Here is a 16,953-nt window from a genome sequence, read left to right on the forward strand (position 1 = left end):
GCTGATCGCCGGTGACTGACATCTGTGGCGGTGATCCACGGGACAGATAGAGCGGCGGCACGCCTCGTGCGCGCCCCCTATTTGTTTACAAAACACACGTTTTAAAACGTGGTTTTGCCTGCGAGTGCCGCCCTGCCGCCGTATATGTACAGTGGCAGGGCGGCAAGTGGTTAATGAATTGACTTTAATGATTTATCTCATGTTTTCTTTTGCAGTTTTTATCTCACTATTTTAACAAATGTGCGGTATTTACCTCACATTCGATAATTTTACTTTGATGAACTGACTCTTTTATTATCTCCTGCAATCATTTATGCAAATGAGTCACGTGACCATGTTATCGCACGCGGTAATCTTTAGTGAACTGACCCCTTATTGCAGACTTCTGGGAAAATCAGTGAGCAGGAAATTACATTTTTGGGGAAGTTATTTATACCAAATGTGTGCTGAATGTCTCTAGATTGCCCTATTGCATTGAATTTTATAGAAAAATTCCGCAGCTGCTGCAGATAGAAAAGGAAAGGTAATTTTTAATAACATTAAATTACAATATGACTTACATAGCAATTGCATATCCTATATTATTATTGATTTATTTTTTATCGTGAAAGTGGAGTTACTATTTAAATACAGGAATTGTTTCTTCTCTTCTAGATGTACTGCAGTGTACTACCCGATTAAATCATACCTTCATGAGGCATCAATGAAAAATACATTATCAGTTCCATATATCCCAAAGTGTTCTTGTGTCTCAGTATCGTATCTGTCATTTGGATGTACATCTTTATGGCTTGTGTGACTTGTCAGAAATATCAGCTAAATTGATTCCAACATTCAATTCAATCTGAATTATAGTTCTAGGAAGTCTCTGAGGAAATTCATGACAGAGTAATTAGCGCTTCAGATACATTACTGAGAGGCACAAATAATTTTTAATCATTTTATTAGATTTAACACTTTGCAATAGCCAGAGACTCCACATATGCAGTTGTGCATTTGCAACCAAAACTGCAAAAAACAGTCTGAGGCACAAGTACTGGAATTACTGCTATAAAGGTTTTCTCCAACCCCAACTCCCTTTTTCTTGTTTTGGATAGAGTGTAGAAGGAGTAGGACCTCTGTCAGGTTTTGTTGCTATTTCCGCTCACATCATCAGGACAAGAAGTGAGGGAAAATTTTCTAATCCATTTAAGAACCAGGCTTATTATGATACTGCTCTCCTTTTTTGCTAGAAAATAACTTTGAATCCCCATACAATATATATATTTTTCAGCAGAAGCCCTAGAGAATAAAATGGCAGTTGTTGCATGTTTTTATGTCACATGGTATTTGCGCAGCGGTTTTTCAAATGCAATTAAAAAAAAAACACTTTAATGAACAAAAAAAAAAAAAACACCACAATATAGAACCAAATTTTTTGTAAAATATGAAAAATGATGTTACGCTAAGTACAGTGGATATAAAAAGTCTACAGACCCGTTAAAATGTCAGGTTTCTGTGATGTAAAAAAAAATGAGACAAAGATAAATAATTTCAGAAGTTTTTCCACCTTTAACATAACCTATAAACTGTACAACTCAGTTGAACAACAAACTGAAATCTTTTAGGTGAAGGGGAGAAAAAAGGTCTGGGCTCTGGCTGGGCCATTCCAAAACTTGAATCTTCTTCTGGTGAAGTCATTCCTTTGTTGATTTGGATGTATGCTTTGGGTCGTAGTCATTCTGAAAGATGTTCCTCTTCATGTTCAGCTTTCTAGCAGAAGCCTGAAGGTTTTGTGCCAATACTGACTGGTATATGGAACTGTTCATAATTCCCTCTACCTTGACTAAGGTTCCAGTTCCAACTGAAGAAAAACAGCCCCAAAGAATGATGCTGCCACCACCATGCTTCACTGTGGGTACGGTGTTCTTTTGGTGATGTGCAGTGTTGTTTTTGCGCCAAACATATCTTTTTGAATTATGGCAAAAAAGTTCAACCTTGGCTTCATCAGACCATAACACATTTTCCCACATGCTTTTGGGAGACTTCAGATGTGTTTTTGCAAAATTTAGCCAAGCTTGGATGATTTTCTTCGTAAGAAAAGGCTTCCGTCTTGCCACTCTACCCCATAGCTCAGACATTTGAAGAATATGGGAGATTGTCACATGTACCACACAGCCAGTACTTGCCAATTATTCCTGCAGCTCCTTTAATGTTGCTGTAGGCCTTTTGGCAGCCTCCTACACCAGTTTTGTTTTCGTCTTTTCATCAACTTTGGAGGGATGTCCAGTTCTTGGTAATGTCACTGTTGTGCCATATTTCCTCCACTTGATGACTGTCTTCACTGTGTTCCATGGTATAGCTAATGCCTTGTAAATTCTTTTGTACCTTTCAACAATGAAATCCCTCTGATGCTTTGGAAGCTCTCTGCGGAGCATGGCTTTTGCTGTAGGATACGACTAAGAAAATGTCAGGAAAGACCTACTAAAACAGCTGAACTTTATTTGTGGTTAATCAGAAGCACTTCAAATGATGGCAGGTGTGTACTGACTCCTATTTAACATGATTTGTAATGTGATTGCTTAATTCTGAACACAGCTACATCCCCAGTTATAAGAGGGTGTGCACAGTTATGCAACCACATTATTTTAGTTTTTTATGTTTACTTCCCACCCTAAAAGATTTCAATTCATTTTTCAATCGCGTTGTAGTTTACAGGTCACATTACAGGTGGAAAAAGTTCTGAAATGATTTATCTTTGTCTCATTTTTTTACATCACAGAAACCTGACATTTCACCCCTTGATGCTGAGCGCACACAAATATGCAGCATCTCAGCGTCTGGGCCTTGACACCGAGCAGCCGCATATTTGCGGGCAATTAGAAAATACATATGTGCTGAGAGCGTGCACCCTGCGCGCTCCCAGCACATATGTCCGTGACTCATGGAAAGGTCCCGATCTGCCCTTTTGAACGGGACCTTTTCCGATCATGTGACAGCGAATCAAGGTGGTCACATGACCCTAAATCCTCACCCACCTCCCAGCTTCTGAAACTCATAAAGGGTCGGGAGGCGCTGGCGCGAAGTGGTTAAACAAGGGTGTGTAGACATTTTATATCCACTGTAAATAGATACCCAACATACTATGCTTTAAAACTGTGCATGCTCGTGGAATAACGCCAAATTATGGTACTTAACCCTTTGGCACCGACTGCCTCCCAGGCCACTAAGGCTACGTTCACACTAGCCTTGTGTGCAGGCGGCAGAGAGGCGTTTGGGAAGCGTTTTTACCGCTTCCCAAATGCCTCTGCCAACTCTGCACATTACAGCACATGGTGCTGTTCTAACAGGAGCGTTTGTGTCGCGTCGCGTTGCGGCAAAACGGACGCCTCTGGTCGAGTCAGGGGGCTTTGAAGCCTCCTATTCTCGTCTATGGTGCCGCTCCGCAAACGCCCGGCCGGCGTTTGCGGTGCGGTTGCGACGCGGTTGCGGGGCGTTTGCGGAGCGGTAACACCACTCAAATGCATTATAAGCGTTTGTGGGGCGTTATTAACGCTCGGCAAACGCCTAGCAACCGCCGCTAAACCGCGCATGCGGCGTTTGCCGAGCGTTAAAAACGCTCCGCAAACACCGGACCAACGCTTGCCAAACGCTATAGGGGCGTTTGGCAAGCGTTGGCAAAACAGCCTAGTGTGAACGAGCCCTTAGGGTTCTAAAAGCCAGGAGGCGGTGGAGGGCCTTCGTGTCATGTGACCGCAGTGACTCGCTGTCCCCAATTGCAGGGAGTGTGGTCTCAACATGGTAAGTAGTTTTAACAGGGCTGCATATATGAGGCCTCTTGTTGTTAAGGCCCATCACCAAGTGGCTGCATATATGTGTGCAGACGGCATAGAAAGGTTAAAGATCTCCATAGGCGACGCCTTCAAAATTTTTAAAGGTTACCAGTTTAGAGTTACAGAGGTGGTCTACAGTAGTGATATCGCTTTCGCTATAACGTTCGTGGCGATATTTCACGTGTGGTGTGGGCGTGACCCATGTATGCAATCACCACTGCACACGAGCATGGGGGGGGGGAATGGGGGCACTTAAAAGTTATCTTTATTATTTCTTTTATTACACTGTCCCTTTATTTTTTTTATCACTTTTATTGCTTTCACAAGAAATATAAACATTCCTTGTGATAACAATAAAGCATGACAGGTCCTTTTTATGGAGAGATCTCTACAATGGAAAGCATCAGATAAAAAAAAGAAAAAAACACATTGATCTAATGCTTTCCAAAAGAAAAAATGACCTTGTTTACATCGGCTGTGAACTGGAAGTGACATCATGACCTCACTCCCAGCCTCCTAGCTCACAGAAATGAGCAGAGGCCATCTTTCCTCTGCTAATCTCTATGGCCAGCCGCCACAACTACCAGATTGGTTCCCGAGTGAGCCAAGTAAGCCTGAGAAACACCAGAAAGCGGGCAGGGGCGACCCCTCCCGATGCATCTAAAAGTGATCCAGCAGAAAATCAGCCGCTCAGATGACTGTTATTGGAAAGAGCAGTGGCTAAAAAGTTGCAGCCATAACCCCCATATTCCAGGCAGTTTTGAAATGGAAATCTTACCAAGCACTAAAAGCCAAACAGAAGTTCTACTCTAACTCCTCTCCATGTTATCTTAAACTTAGAAAAATGTTTTGGCTTGATCACACTTTACATTGAGGTCTTTTTAATTTTTATTCTTTTAGTGATGCATATCAGCTTAAAGTTTATGTAAACCCTATCAATGAATGTCTCCTATTCGACTTGTGGTTGGGAGGAGGAGAAAGGACACCGCTCTGACCGCCTGTATAATCCTATGTATGGGGGATGGCCTCAGTCATCATGTCAGACACGCCCTCTGATGTGTTTTGCCCCACTCTCCGAGGGTTAAACACATCAGAGGGCATAGCCGGCATTGACGGCTGAGGCCATACCGCATACATAGGATTACACAGGCAATCAGAGTGGTGTCCTTTCTCCTCTTCCCAACTGCAAGTTACTGGACTCCACTCCCCTACACAAGCCGCTGAGGTAATTGTCTAGATTGATTACTCAGCTTCTGAGCATCTGAGAATGGGTATCTCTGCCAAACTACAGCTTCTTCAAATCTGGATCCCGAAAATAGCAAATTTACCCCAAGCATCAGACAGAACCAATGTTGGAGTAAAACAGGACTGACTTTATTAACAGACAGCACAGCATTTATACACAAAAACCTTCCCCCTAGACCGTTATGGCACACATTACAAGTCCCAGGAGAAAATGACATTACATAAACAAATAATCACAAAAAAACAATGAATTCCTTCCTGGCACCTAGCAGTCTGGACTCTGGAGGTGATTGAACACAGTGAGAGCTTATCACCTAAACCTAATTACAGCAAACTCCCCACTGATGCAGTCTCATTGGACATGAAAAATGTAGCTTAGCATAGAGGAAAAAGGCACCTTTTAAGCAGTACTAAAGTTGAAAAAACTGTGAACAGTTGTATGTTTTATTCCTGTCGGTTGATGCATCTGTTTTTGACTGATTCTCTGCTGTTATCTATTCTATAATAAAATTCTTTGTAAAAGAAAAAACTGTGAACAGACATGCAAACAATGAGAATGCCTACATATTCAGCATGGACCCAGTGTTCCGGGATGAGCAACGTCATCCCATGTCAGCCAATCAAGAAGGCTGGAAGAAGCCGGGGTGAAGATACAGGCGCCTGCAAGGGATCTCAGACTGAGTGCACTTGGCGGGGGCGAGGGGCCAGGAGCGCAGGCTGGGGACAAGAGAAGAGGAAGATCGGGGCTGCTCCATGCAAAAGCACTACACAGATCAGGTAGGTATAACATGTTTGTTATTTTATTAAAAAAAAGCTGCCTTTGCAATCACTTTAAGAACTGCTGATAAACGTCAGTTACTATTTTATTCAGAAGTGCAGCTGGACTGCCACCCCCCTGCCCACTGAAGTGAACAACAAGAGTCCCTGCATAGATAGTAACGTTATACTTTAAGGGGTGTATTTATTTAAAAAAATGCATAGCAATTTTACCCTATGAAATTGCATGTATGTTTGTGTGCATGGCGCAAAAAATAAATATTAAAAGGCCATTCACTGTGCTGGCTGAATGTTTTTCATAGATTTAAAACAATAAATACCACATTTAGCCACTGCATGAGTGGTGAAATTCCTATGATACTTTGCATCATCGTATGGCCAAATGTGGTATTATCCACTTTAAATCAATTAAAAACATGTGTAAAAGAAATAGCCTAATATGTTTTCTATTGCTTGCGTACACCTGTACACTAGATTTGTATTTACGCGGGCACCGGCGTATACCTGAGCACAGCCACCCAAAGCCATTTATGACTATGGGCAGATGTACGCAGCACCTTTGCTTCGTGAAAGGGGAAATAGACAGATGAGTGTGTGTGCGTGTGTGTACACACAGGTGAAACTCGAAAAATTTGAATATTGTGCAAAAGTTCATTTATTTCAGTAATGCAACTTAAAAGGTGAAACTAATATATGAGATAGACTCATTACATGCAAAGCAAGATAGTTCAAACCATGATTTGTCATAATTGTGATGATTATGGCTTACAGCTCATGAAAGCCCCAAATCCACAATCTCAGAAAATTAGAATATTGTGAAAAGGTGCAATATTCTAGGCTCAAAGTGTCCCACTCTAATCAGCTAATTAAGCCATAACACCTGCAAAGGGTTCCTGAGCCTTTAAATGGTATCTCAGTCTGGTTTAGTAGTAATCACAATCATGGGAAAGACTGCTGACCTGACAGTTGTGCAGAAAACCATCATTGACACCCTCCATAAGAAGGGAAAGCATCAAAAGGTAATTGCAAAATAAGTTGGATATTCCCAAAGTGCTGTATCAAAGCACATTAATAGAAAGTTATGTGGAAGGGAAAAGTGTGGAAGAAAAAGGTGCACAAGCAGCAGGGATGACCGCAGCCTGGAGAGGATTGTCAGGAAAAGGCCATTCAAAAGTGTTGGGGACTTTCACAAGGAGTGGACTGAGGCTGGAGTCAGTGCATCAAGAGCCACCACACACAGACGGATCCTGGACATGGGCTTCAAATGTCGTATTCCTCTTGTCAAGCTGCTCCTGAACAACAAACGTCAGAAGCGTTTTACCTGGGCTAAAGAAAAACAGACCTGTTCTGTTGCTCAGTAGTCCAAAGTCCTCTTTTCTGAAGAGAGCAACTTTTGCATCTCATTTGGAAACCAAGGACCCAGAGTATGGAGGAAGAATGGAGAGGCACACACTGCAAGATGCTTGAAGTCCAGTGTGAAGTTTCCACAGTCTGTGTTGATTTGGGGAGCCATGTGATCTGCTGGTGTTGGTCCACTGTGCTTCATTAAGTCCAGGGTCAACGCAGCCGCCTAACAGGAGATTTTGGAGCACTTCATGCTTCCTTCCGTAGACAAGCTTTATGGGGATGCTGACTTCATTTTCCAGCAGGACTTGGCACCTGCTCACACTGCCAAAAGCACCAAAACCTGGTTCAGTGACCGTGGGATTACTGTGCTTGACTGGCCAGCAAACTCGCCTGACCTGAACCCCATAGAGAATCTATGGGGCATTGCCAAGAGAAAGATGAGAGACATGAGACCGAACAATGCAGAAGAGCTGAAGGCCGCTATTGAAGCATCCTGGTCTTCCATAACACCTCAGCAGTGCCACAGGCTGATAGCTTCCATGCCACGCTGCATTGAGGCAGTAATTGCTGCAAAAGGGGCCCAAACCAAGTACTGAGTACATATGCATGCTTATACTTTTCAGAGGTCCAATATTGTTCTATGTACAATCCTTGTTTTATTGATTGTCTGTAATATTCTAATTTTCCGAGATTGTGGATTTGGGGTTTTCATGAGCTGTAAGCCATAATCATCACAGTTATGACAAATCACGGCTTGAACTATCTTGCTTTGCATGTAATGAGTCTATCTCATATATTAGTTTCACCTTTTCAGTTGCATTACTGAAATAAATTAACTTTTGCACGATATTCAAATTTTTTGAGTTTCACCTGTGTGTGTGTGTGTGTGTGTATGTATGTGTGTGTATATATATATATATAATATATATACACACACACACACAGTTGTGCTCAAAAGTTTGCATACTCTGGCAGAAATTGTGCAATTTTGGCATTGATATTGAAAATATGACTGATCATGCCAAAAAATGCTTTTTTATTGAAGGATGATAATCATATGAAGCCATTTATTATCAAATAGTTGTTTGGCTCCTTTTTAAATCATAATGATAACAGAAGTCACCCAAATGGCCTGGATCAAAAGTGTACATACCCTGGAATGTTTCGCCTTGGTAATGTCCCACATTTGTGGTTTTTTAAATTGCAATTAGTGTCAGTATATAAATAGTCAATACGTTTGTTAGCTCTTATGTGGAAGCACGAACTAGGCTAGATACTGAGCCATGGGGATCAGAAAGGAACTGTCAAAAGTCCTGCATAACAAGGTAATAGAACTTTCTAAAGATGGGAAAAGGACAAAACCGAACACATATTAATTACACAGGTTCTGGGGATAACTGAATGTAGATAAGGCAACAAGTGAGTTTAATTACCACCTTAATCAGCCACAGAACCTGTGTAATTAATATGTGTTTGGTTTTAGGCTACGTTCACACTAGCGTTGTGTGCAGACGGCGTTTTTACTGCTTCCCAAACGCCTCTGCCAATTCTGCACATTACAGCACATGGTGCTGTTCTAATGGGAGCGTTTGCGTCGCATTGCAGCAAAATGGACGCCTCTGGTCAAGTCAGGAGGCGTTGAAGCCTCCTATTCTAGTCTATGGTGCCGCTCTGCGTTTGCGACGCGGTTGCGGGGTGTTTGCAGAGCGGTAACACCATTCAAACTGCATTATAGGCGTTTGTGGGGCATTTTTAACGCTCGGCAAACGCCTAGCAACTGCCGCTAAACCGCGCATGCAGCGTTTGCGGAGCGTTAAACACTCTGCAAACGCCAGACCAACGCTTGCCAACCGCTATAGGGGCGTTTGGCAAGTGTTGGTAAAACAGCCAAGTGTGAACGAGCCCTTAAAGGGATGAGGTGGTGACGCTAAGTGCAGGTGTGGCTGACAGGCATTTAGGAATGGATAATGGCACCTCAAACACGCATAGTAGATGTGTCTTTCCACTCCAACTTGCCAAAATGCGTGCTGAAAAAATGCCTGATGCTCAACAACTGAAAGGATTCTGGACCTGCTTTTGGGGCAACTGTCGCGTGTACAGCAACTCATTCCAGCGAATGGATCGCCTTAGGCATGACATGCGTTAATACGTGAAAAAATAAAAACACATGGAGAAACACAAGCGGGAACTTCCCACTACGCTCAGGTGCGAATCGGGCCTAAGTGTAAACTACGAAGGTTGCATTCACACTTGAGTGATTTGTAGCTTGAAGCTCCAAAAATGCTCAAAATCAATTGTTCTCTATGGTGTCTGTTCATACCTGATCGTGTGAACAGGCACCATAGGGAACAATTGATTTTTTTTTTAATTTTGAGCATTTTTAGAGCTTCAGTGTGAATGCAGACTAAAAGCTCAAACTTAAAAAAATCAATTATTCTCTATGGTGCCTATTCACACCTGATTGTGAGAACATTTGATTTTATGTTTGAGCATTTTTGGAGCTTCAGCCTGGGTTCACACTGATGCGGTCTGGAATTTGCAGAGTTTTCTGTGGGAATTCCGCACCGCATCAGAACTGCACCCCGTTCATGAGAACCACAGCAGGTGTGTATATTAGCAATGCGGTGCGATGTGCATAATCAGATCGCATAGGTGTGAATACCCATGGGATCCGCTTCTAGTGCAGACCAAATACAGGGTCCTGCACATTTTTGGTGCGGAGTGATTAGAGCCATACAAAATGTATGGCTCCAATTGCACCGCACAGAAATCTCATGTGTTTTGCACAGGAATGCGGTGCAGTTCCTGTGCGAATCACATGCAAAATACCGCACCGCATATATGTCAACCCAGGCTTAAGCTCCAAATCGCTCAAATGTAATTGCAGCCTGAAGCCTTGTTCACATCTGAGAAGAGCATGTTTAACATGTTTTGAAGCGTACTTCCAGTGTTTTACAGGTTTATTCAAGCTGTGAGCATTATTTTAGGTAATAGAAAGCAGTGGGGAAGGGGAGGCAGTGCTTACAGACTAGAAAATACCCCAAAAAATAAGTAAAACACTAAATTCCTGTGTTTTCCAGCATTCCTATTCAAGTCGATGGGACCAAAAATGTCCATTCTACCACAAAAGGGGCTCCGGTATCTTCTAGAGCATCAGGAGTCCAGCTACAGGTGTCAGAGGGCTCATAAGTGAGCAGACACCATTGTAATATATGGCATTGTGGAGCTTTGAGGTACAATACACTCTGTTATAAATGGGGCCTGTTACCCTACAGTAGCTGAGGAGACACAAAACAAGCAGCTCCCATTCATTGTCCTCCTTGCAGCATCAGACTTCCCCACATCACTGCAGCTGGGAAGTAGGAACAGCTGCCACCGCTGCCTTCTATGTGACTTTTATCAGGTAGATGTGTACACCACATGTCACCCACCGAGCACTGATCGTGTCCCCAGCGCTACACATGTACCTCGAGCAGATCTGCAGCCTCCCTTCTGACAGCCTCCTGACACTCAGCACTCACTTCCTGGTACCGTATGTCACCTAAAACACTGCACGCCGTACAGCTCCTAATACATCGCCATCCTCCGCATTGGCTACGATCAGCATTGGCAGGCTTGCTTTAGGTTTGTTCTCACAAGATTTTAACTATATACAGTATATATACACATTTGTAATACATATTTTAAAACATACATAAAAAAGTTTATGTATATTCAAATATATATATATATATATATATATACATAGATAGATAGATTTTTTTTTTTTAATATAAATAAAAAAGCTTATGTATATTACAAGTAAATATAATATATACCTTGTATTATAGATAGATAGATAGATAGATAGATAGATAGATAGATAATTAATAAACTTACGCTGCTGAAAACAATTACAAGACTACTTTGAAAACAAATCAGATCTCAATGGGGGAAAATCTCAAGCTGGATATCTATACTGATATGGACTGGGTAATATGTTAGGAATGTAAGGATGCCCCATCATTTGATGGAAATGAAAATTATCAACCTACAGAGGACTGAATTCAAAGACACCCCGAAAATCAAAATGAAAAAAAATGCAGCAGACTAGTCCATTTTGCTGAACTTTCGTTGCAGAAACTCAAAATGGTACTCAGTAGTTTGTATGGCCCCCACATGCTTGTATGCATGCCTGACAACGTCGGGGCATACTCCTAATGAGACGATGGATGGTGTCCTGGGGTATTTCCTCCCAGATCTGGACCAGAGCATCACTGAGCTCCTGGACAGTCTGAGGTGCGACCTGGCGGCATTCAAAGGACTGAAACATGATATTTCAGAGGTGTTCTATTGCATTTAGGTCAGGCGAGCGTGGGGGCCATTCAATGGTATCAATTCCTTCATCCTCCAGGAACTGCCTCTCACCACATGAGGTCGGGCATTGTCATGCACCAGGAGGAACCCAGGACCCGCTGCACCAGAGTAGGGTGTGAAAATGGGTCCAATGATTTCATCCCGATACCTAATGGCAGTTAGGGTGCAATTGTTTAGCCTGTAGAGGTCTATGAGTCCCTCCATGGATATGCCTCCCCAGACCATCACTGACCCACCACCAAAACAGTCACGCTGAACGATGTTACAGGCAGAATAACATTTTCCATTGCTTCTCCAGACCTTTTCCTGTCTGTCACATGTGCTCAGGGTGAACCTGCTTTCATCTGTGAAAAGCTCAGGGCGCCAGTGGCGGACCTGCCAATTCTGGTGTTCAATGGCAAATGCCAATCGAGCTCTATAGTGCCGGGCAGTGTGCACAGGGCCCACTAGAGGACATTGGACCCTCATGAAGTCTGTTTCTGATTGGTTAGAGACATTCACACCAGTGGCCTGCTGGAGGTCATTTTGTAAGGCTCTGGCAGTGCTCATGCTGTTCCTCCTTGAACAAAGGAGCAGATACCGATCCTGCTGATGGGTTAAGGACCTTCTACGGCCCTTTCCGGCTCTTTTAGAGTAACTGCCTGTCTCCTGGAATCTCCTTCATGCTCCTGAGACTGTGCTGGGAGCCACAGCAAACCTTCTGGCAATGGCACATATTGATGTGCGATCCTGGAGGAGTTAGGCTGCCTGTGCAACCTTTGTAGGCTCCAGGTATCACCTCATGCTACCAGTATTGAAACTGATCCTTGCCAAAAACAAAACTAGTGAAAAACAGTCAGAAAAGATGAATAGGGAAAAAAATGTCAGTGGCCTCCACCTGTAAAACTATTCCTGTTTTGGGGTTCATCTCATTGTTGCCCATCTAGTGCACCTGTTGTTAATTTCATTAACATGAAAGCAGCTGAAAATGATTAACAACCCCCTCTGCTACTTAATGGACTAGATCCATATTCCAGGAGTTTATATAATAAAAGAACAAATTTCAAGGAGCGGAAACTGAATTTATTTTTCAACATACTCCCCTGCTACATTTATACACTTATCTCAGCATTTAACTAATGCCTGGAAAGCTATGTCATAGAAAAGTTTTTTAGTACTCCTGAGCCATCCTAGCACAGCCTGCTTCACTTCATGATCATTGTGTTCACCATTCCCACAGAAAGATTTGTCTCTTCTGCAATTTCATGACCGCTTATACATCAATTATCCAGGATCAGGCATTCCATGTGCTGAATATTCACAGGAATGACTGCTGTGGGATGGAAACCACCATGGCCGGGATAGTCATTGATGGACGTATGGCCATCTTTGGAAATGTTTACACCATTCAAATGTCTTACTGCAGCTGAGCGTTTCATCACTGTACTGTGCTTGAAGTCTTCTGTAGATAGCCACGGGTTTTACGCCTTCGCTCACAAGACACGTCATCACCACACGCTGTTCCATGCATGCACTTACACTGTTGTCTGCCATCTTAACCACTTCTCCTCCACCCTATAGCAGAAGTGCTGCTACAGGGCGGCATGGCTGCGCAAAATTGCATATATATATACGTGATTTGCATTTTGGGGTAGGGTCCTCACCACTGCTGGTTTCACCGGCCATCTTCTCTGCCTGGTGCCAGCATCTTCAGTGTGGGCACCCGACTGTGACAGCTTTCGGCTTCACAGCCAGGTGCCCACTGCGTATGCGCGAGAAGCGCTACGCTTTGTGAATGGCCCCATAGTCTTCTGGGACCTGTCACATGTCCTAGAAGACGACGAGAAGGGAAGGGGGGAGGACAACATCTGCTTCCGATCTCCTAGGTGATCGCAGCAGAAGTGGGAGCGGGTACCTCTCACATTCGGGTACCTGTTCCCCCCCACAGGTGCCAATGGGGAGCGGGGGACAAAGGCTTAAAGCGGAACTTCCCCTTTTAGGTGGAGCTCCGATTAAAAGATTTCCCTTCACTTCCTGTCTCATAGCCAAAATAGGAAGTGGAAAGAAATCCCTCTAAAGCAGCGGTTCTCAACCTGTGGGTCGCGACCCCTTTGGGGGTCGAATGACGCTTTCACAGGGGTCGCCTAAGACCATCGGAAAACACATATTTCCGATGGTCTTAGGAACCGAGACACCGCTCCTCTGTCTCCAGGTGTGGGCGGGATGACATGCCGCCCCTGTCATCTGGACACACCCCCCGGGATCAATCCTTGCCGGTGATTGGCCGCCGAAACTGTAGCTCAGGAGAGGCACACAGGCGGCCAATCACTGGCGAGGAGGTGGAGCTTGGAGAGGAGGACCCGAGCGGCACCGCGAACATCGAGCGAGTGAAGAGGAGCAGAGCGGCCGGAGAAGGAAGACAGCTGACCGGTAAGTGTCTGTACCATGGGAGAGGGAGGGAGCGAGCGAGCCCAGGCTGGAGCAGGGGTCAGCAAGGTAAGTATCATTGGTGTCAGTGGGAGGAATAGTGCCCAATCATTGGTGTCACTAATACCAATGATTGGGCACTATTCCTCCCACTGACACCAACGATGGGGCACTGTTCCTCCCCCCAAATGACACCAATGATGAGGCACGATTCCTCCCCCAAATGACACCAACGATGGGGCACTATTCCTCCCCCTGATACCAACAATGGGGCACTATTCCTCCCACTGACACCAACGTTGGGGCACTATTCCTCCCACTGACACCAACGTTGGGGAACTATTCCTCCCACTGACACCAATGATGGGGCACTATTCCTCCCACTGACACCAATGTTGGGGCACTATTCCTCCCACTGATACCAGTGATGGGACACTTTTCCTCCCACTGACATCAGTGATGGGGCACTATTCCTCCCACTGACACCAGTGATGGGGCACTATTCCTCCCACTGACACCAGTGATGGGGCACTATTCCTCCCACTGACACCAGTGATGGGGCACTATTCCCCCCACTGACACCAGTGATGGGGCACTATTCCCCCCACTGACACCTATGATGGGGCACTATTCCCCCCACTGACACCTATGATGGGGCTCTATTCCCCCCACTGACACCAATGATGGGGCACTATTCCCCCCACTGACACCAATGATGGGGCACTATTCCCCCCACTGACACCAATGATGGGGCACTATTCCCCCCACTGACACCAATGATGGGGCACTATTCCCCCCACTGGCACCAATGATGGGGCACTATTCCCCCCACTGGCACTAATGATGGGGCACTATTCCTCCCATTGACATCAGTGATGGGACACTATTCCTCCCATTGACATCAGTGATGGGACACTATTCCTCCCACTGACACCAATGATGGGGCACTATTCCTCCCACTGACACCAGTGATGGGGCACTATTCCCCCAACTGACACCAGTGATGGGGCACTATTCCCCCCACTGACACCTATGATGGGGCACTATTCCCCCCACTGACACCTATGATGGGGCACTATTCCCCCCACTGACACCAATGATGGGGCTCTATTCCCCCCACTGACACCAATGATGGGGCACTATTCCCCCCACTGACACCAATGATGGGGCACTATTCCCCCCACTGACACCAATGATGGGGCACTATTCCCCCCACTGACACCAATGATGGGGCACTATTCCCCCCACTGACACCAATGATGGGGCACTATTCCCCCCACTGACACCAATGATGGGGCACTATTCCCCCCACTGACACCAATGATGGGGCACTATTCCCCCCACTGGCACCAATGATGGGGCACTATTCCCCCCACTGGCACTAATGATGGGGCACTATTACTCCCATTGACATCAGTGATGGGACACTATTCCTCCCATTGACATCAGTGATGGGACACTATTCCTCCCACTGACACCAATGACGTAGCACTACTCCTCCCACTGACACCAATGATGGGGCACTATTCCTCCCATTGACATCAGTGATGGGACACTATTCCTCACACTGACCCCAATGACGTGGCACTACTCCTCCCACTGCAAAAGTACAGTTATGAAGTAGCAACGAAAATAATTTTATGGTTGGGGGTCACCACAACATGAGGAACTGTATTAAGGGGTCGCGGCATTAGGAAGGTTGAGAACCACTGCTCTAAAGTGAGGGAATCCGTAGGTTGTCACCAGAAACTAGGGTGCCTATTGGAAGACTTTCCCTCTATTCCCATTCTGACGACAACCCAAAATTTGGGATTTTCTTTCACTTTCGCTCTCAGTGATAACAGTAAACAGGACAAATAGCAGAGTGAACACAGACAGCAATCAAAACATGCCAGGAAATCTAATCCCTCTCTTCTCTATCCAAAGCTAAAAAAAAAAAAAAAGGTTTGCCTTTAGTTATACTTTAAAGCTTAATTCACATGAGCGCTGTAGCCCATATGGTGTGAATGTGGTTGGAACCACCTGGAGCTGTGTACAGTCATCCTATGTTTCCATCCTATATTTCTCTATGGGTTCACAACCACTTGTGCTAATGTAACAAGCATGCAGGGGCAGGTGAGCAGCCAAGAACACACTCTCTACTTTTGGGGCCTTGCACCCACATGCTTGTTGAATTACGGCCTACGGCTGTGTGCGTACATCCACTGCACCCTCATAAAGAAACATGGACTGCCTGAATGCTTCTCCATGCCGCATAAACAAGGAATTCATTCATGCTGTATGGGCCACTATGCCTAGGTGAATGAGCCCTAAAGTAAAACTGAAGGCATAACTTTTTTCATTTTGGATAGAGTAAAGCTGGCCATAGATGGTTTAGTTTTTTTCAGGCAGCACTAAAGAAGAGACATTTCCAGACGGCTTACATGGAAAGCCCAGACGCCACACAGCTGGAAAGAAGCAATGTATCTAACAAGAAGTGACTGTCTGTGTATGGAAGGACAACAGCTGGCCCTGCAGCATTTGCTGCTTCTTGTCACACTGGCCATTAAGATGTCTGTGGCACAGAAACACAGATTGAAAGAAACAATTAACCCTGTCATGGGTCAGGACTCCTCACTGTGATATTTGCAGGATGTAACTTTTGTCAATGTGAAGGTAATTTCAAAGTGATATTGCAGATTGCCACCAGTTTAGTGACATTGCCATTTGTATGCCGTGTACTTGAAAAAGCAGGTACACTGGGCAGCACAGTGGCTAAATGGTTAGCACTTCCTCCTGGCAGTACTAGGGTTGTTGGTTCGAATCCCAACCATGGCACCACCTGCCTGAAGTTTGCATGTTCTCCCTATGCGTGTGTGGGTTTCCTCTGGGTACTCCTCTGGGTAGTTTACGACAGCATCCTTCCCCTGTCCTGCCCTGACCTTGCCACGACTGCCTATAACAACTCGCTGTCAACCGCCCTAGACTCGCTAGTGCCTTTAACCACACGAAGCATCAGACCCCGACGGCT

At 44.8% G+C, this 16,953-nt stretch overlaps 1 protein-coding gene across 2 annotated transcripts in view; it reads right to left on the bottom strand.

The window, feature by feature from the left end:
- The window catches only part of TPK1 (thiamin pyrophosphokinase 1), a 667,330-nt gene extending 656,618 nt beyond the window's left edge, over nucleotides 1-10,712 (bottom strand). Inside the window, exon 1 of one of the 2 annotated variants that reach the window (XM_089687337.1) lies at nucleotides 10,649-10,712. The gene's annotated coding sequence lies outside the window, so the exon portion shown is untranslated. Of the gene's footprint in view, nucleotides 1-10,612 lie in introns of both variants that reach the window. The other variant, XM_089687330.1, reaches the window with a different exon arrangement.
- Nucleotides 10,713-16,953: the final 6,241 nt, after the last annotated feature.

This window comes from Staurois parvus, unplaced genomic scaffold (assembly GCF_062004578.1).
Source record: "Staurois parvus isolate SC_StPar_1 unplaced genomic scaffold, SC_StPar_1.0 ptg000020l, whole genome shotgun sequence".
Taxonomy (NCBI): domain Eukaryota; kingdom Metazoa; phylum Chordata; class Amphibia; order Anura; family Ranidae; genus Staurois; species Staurois parvus.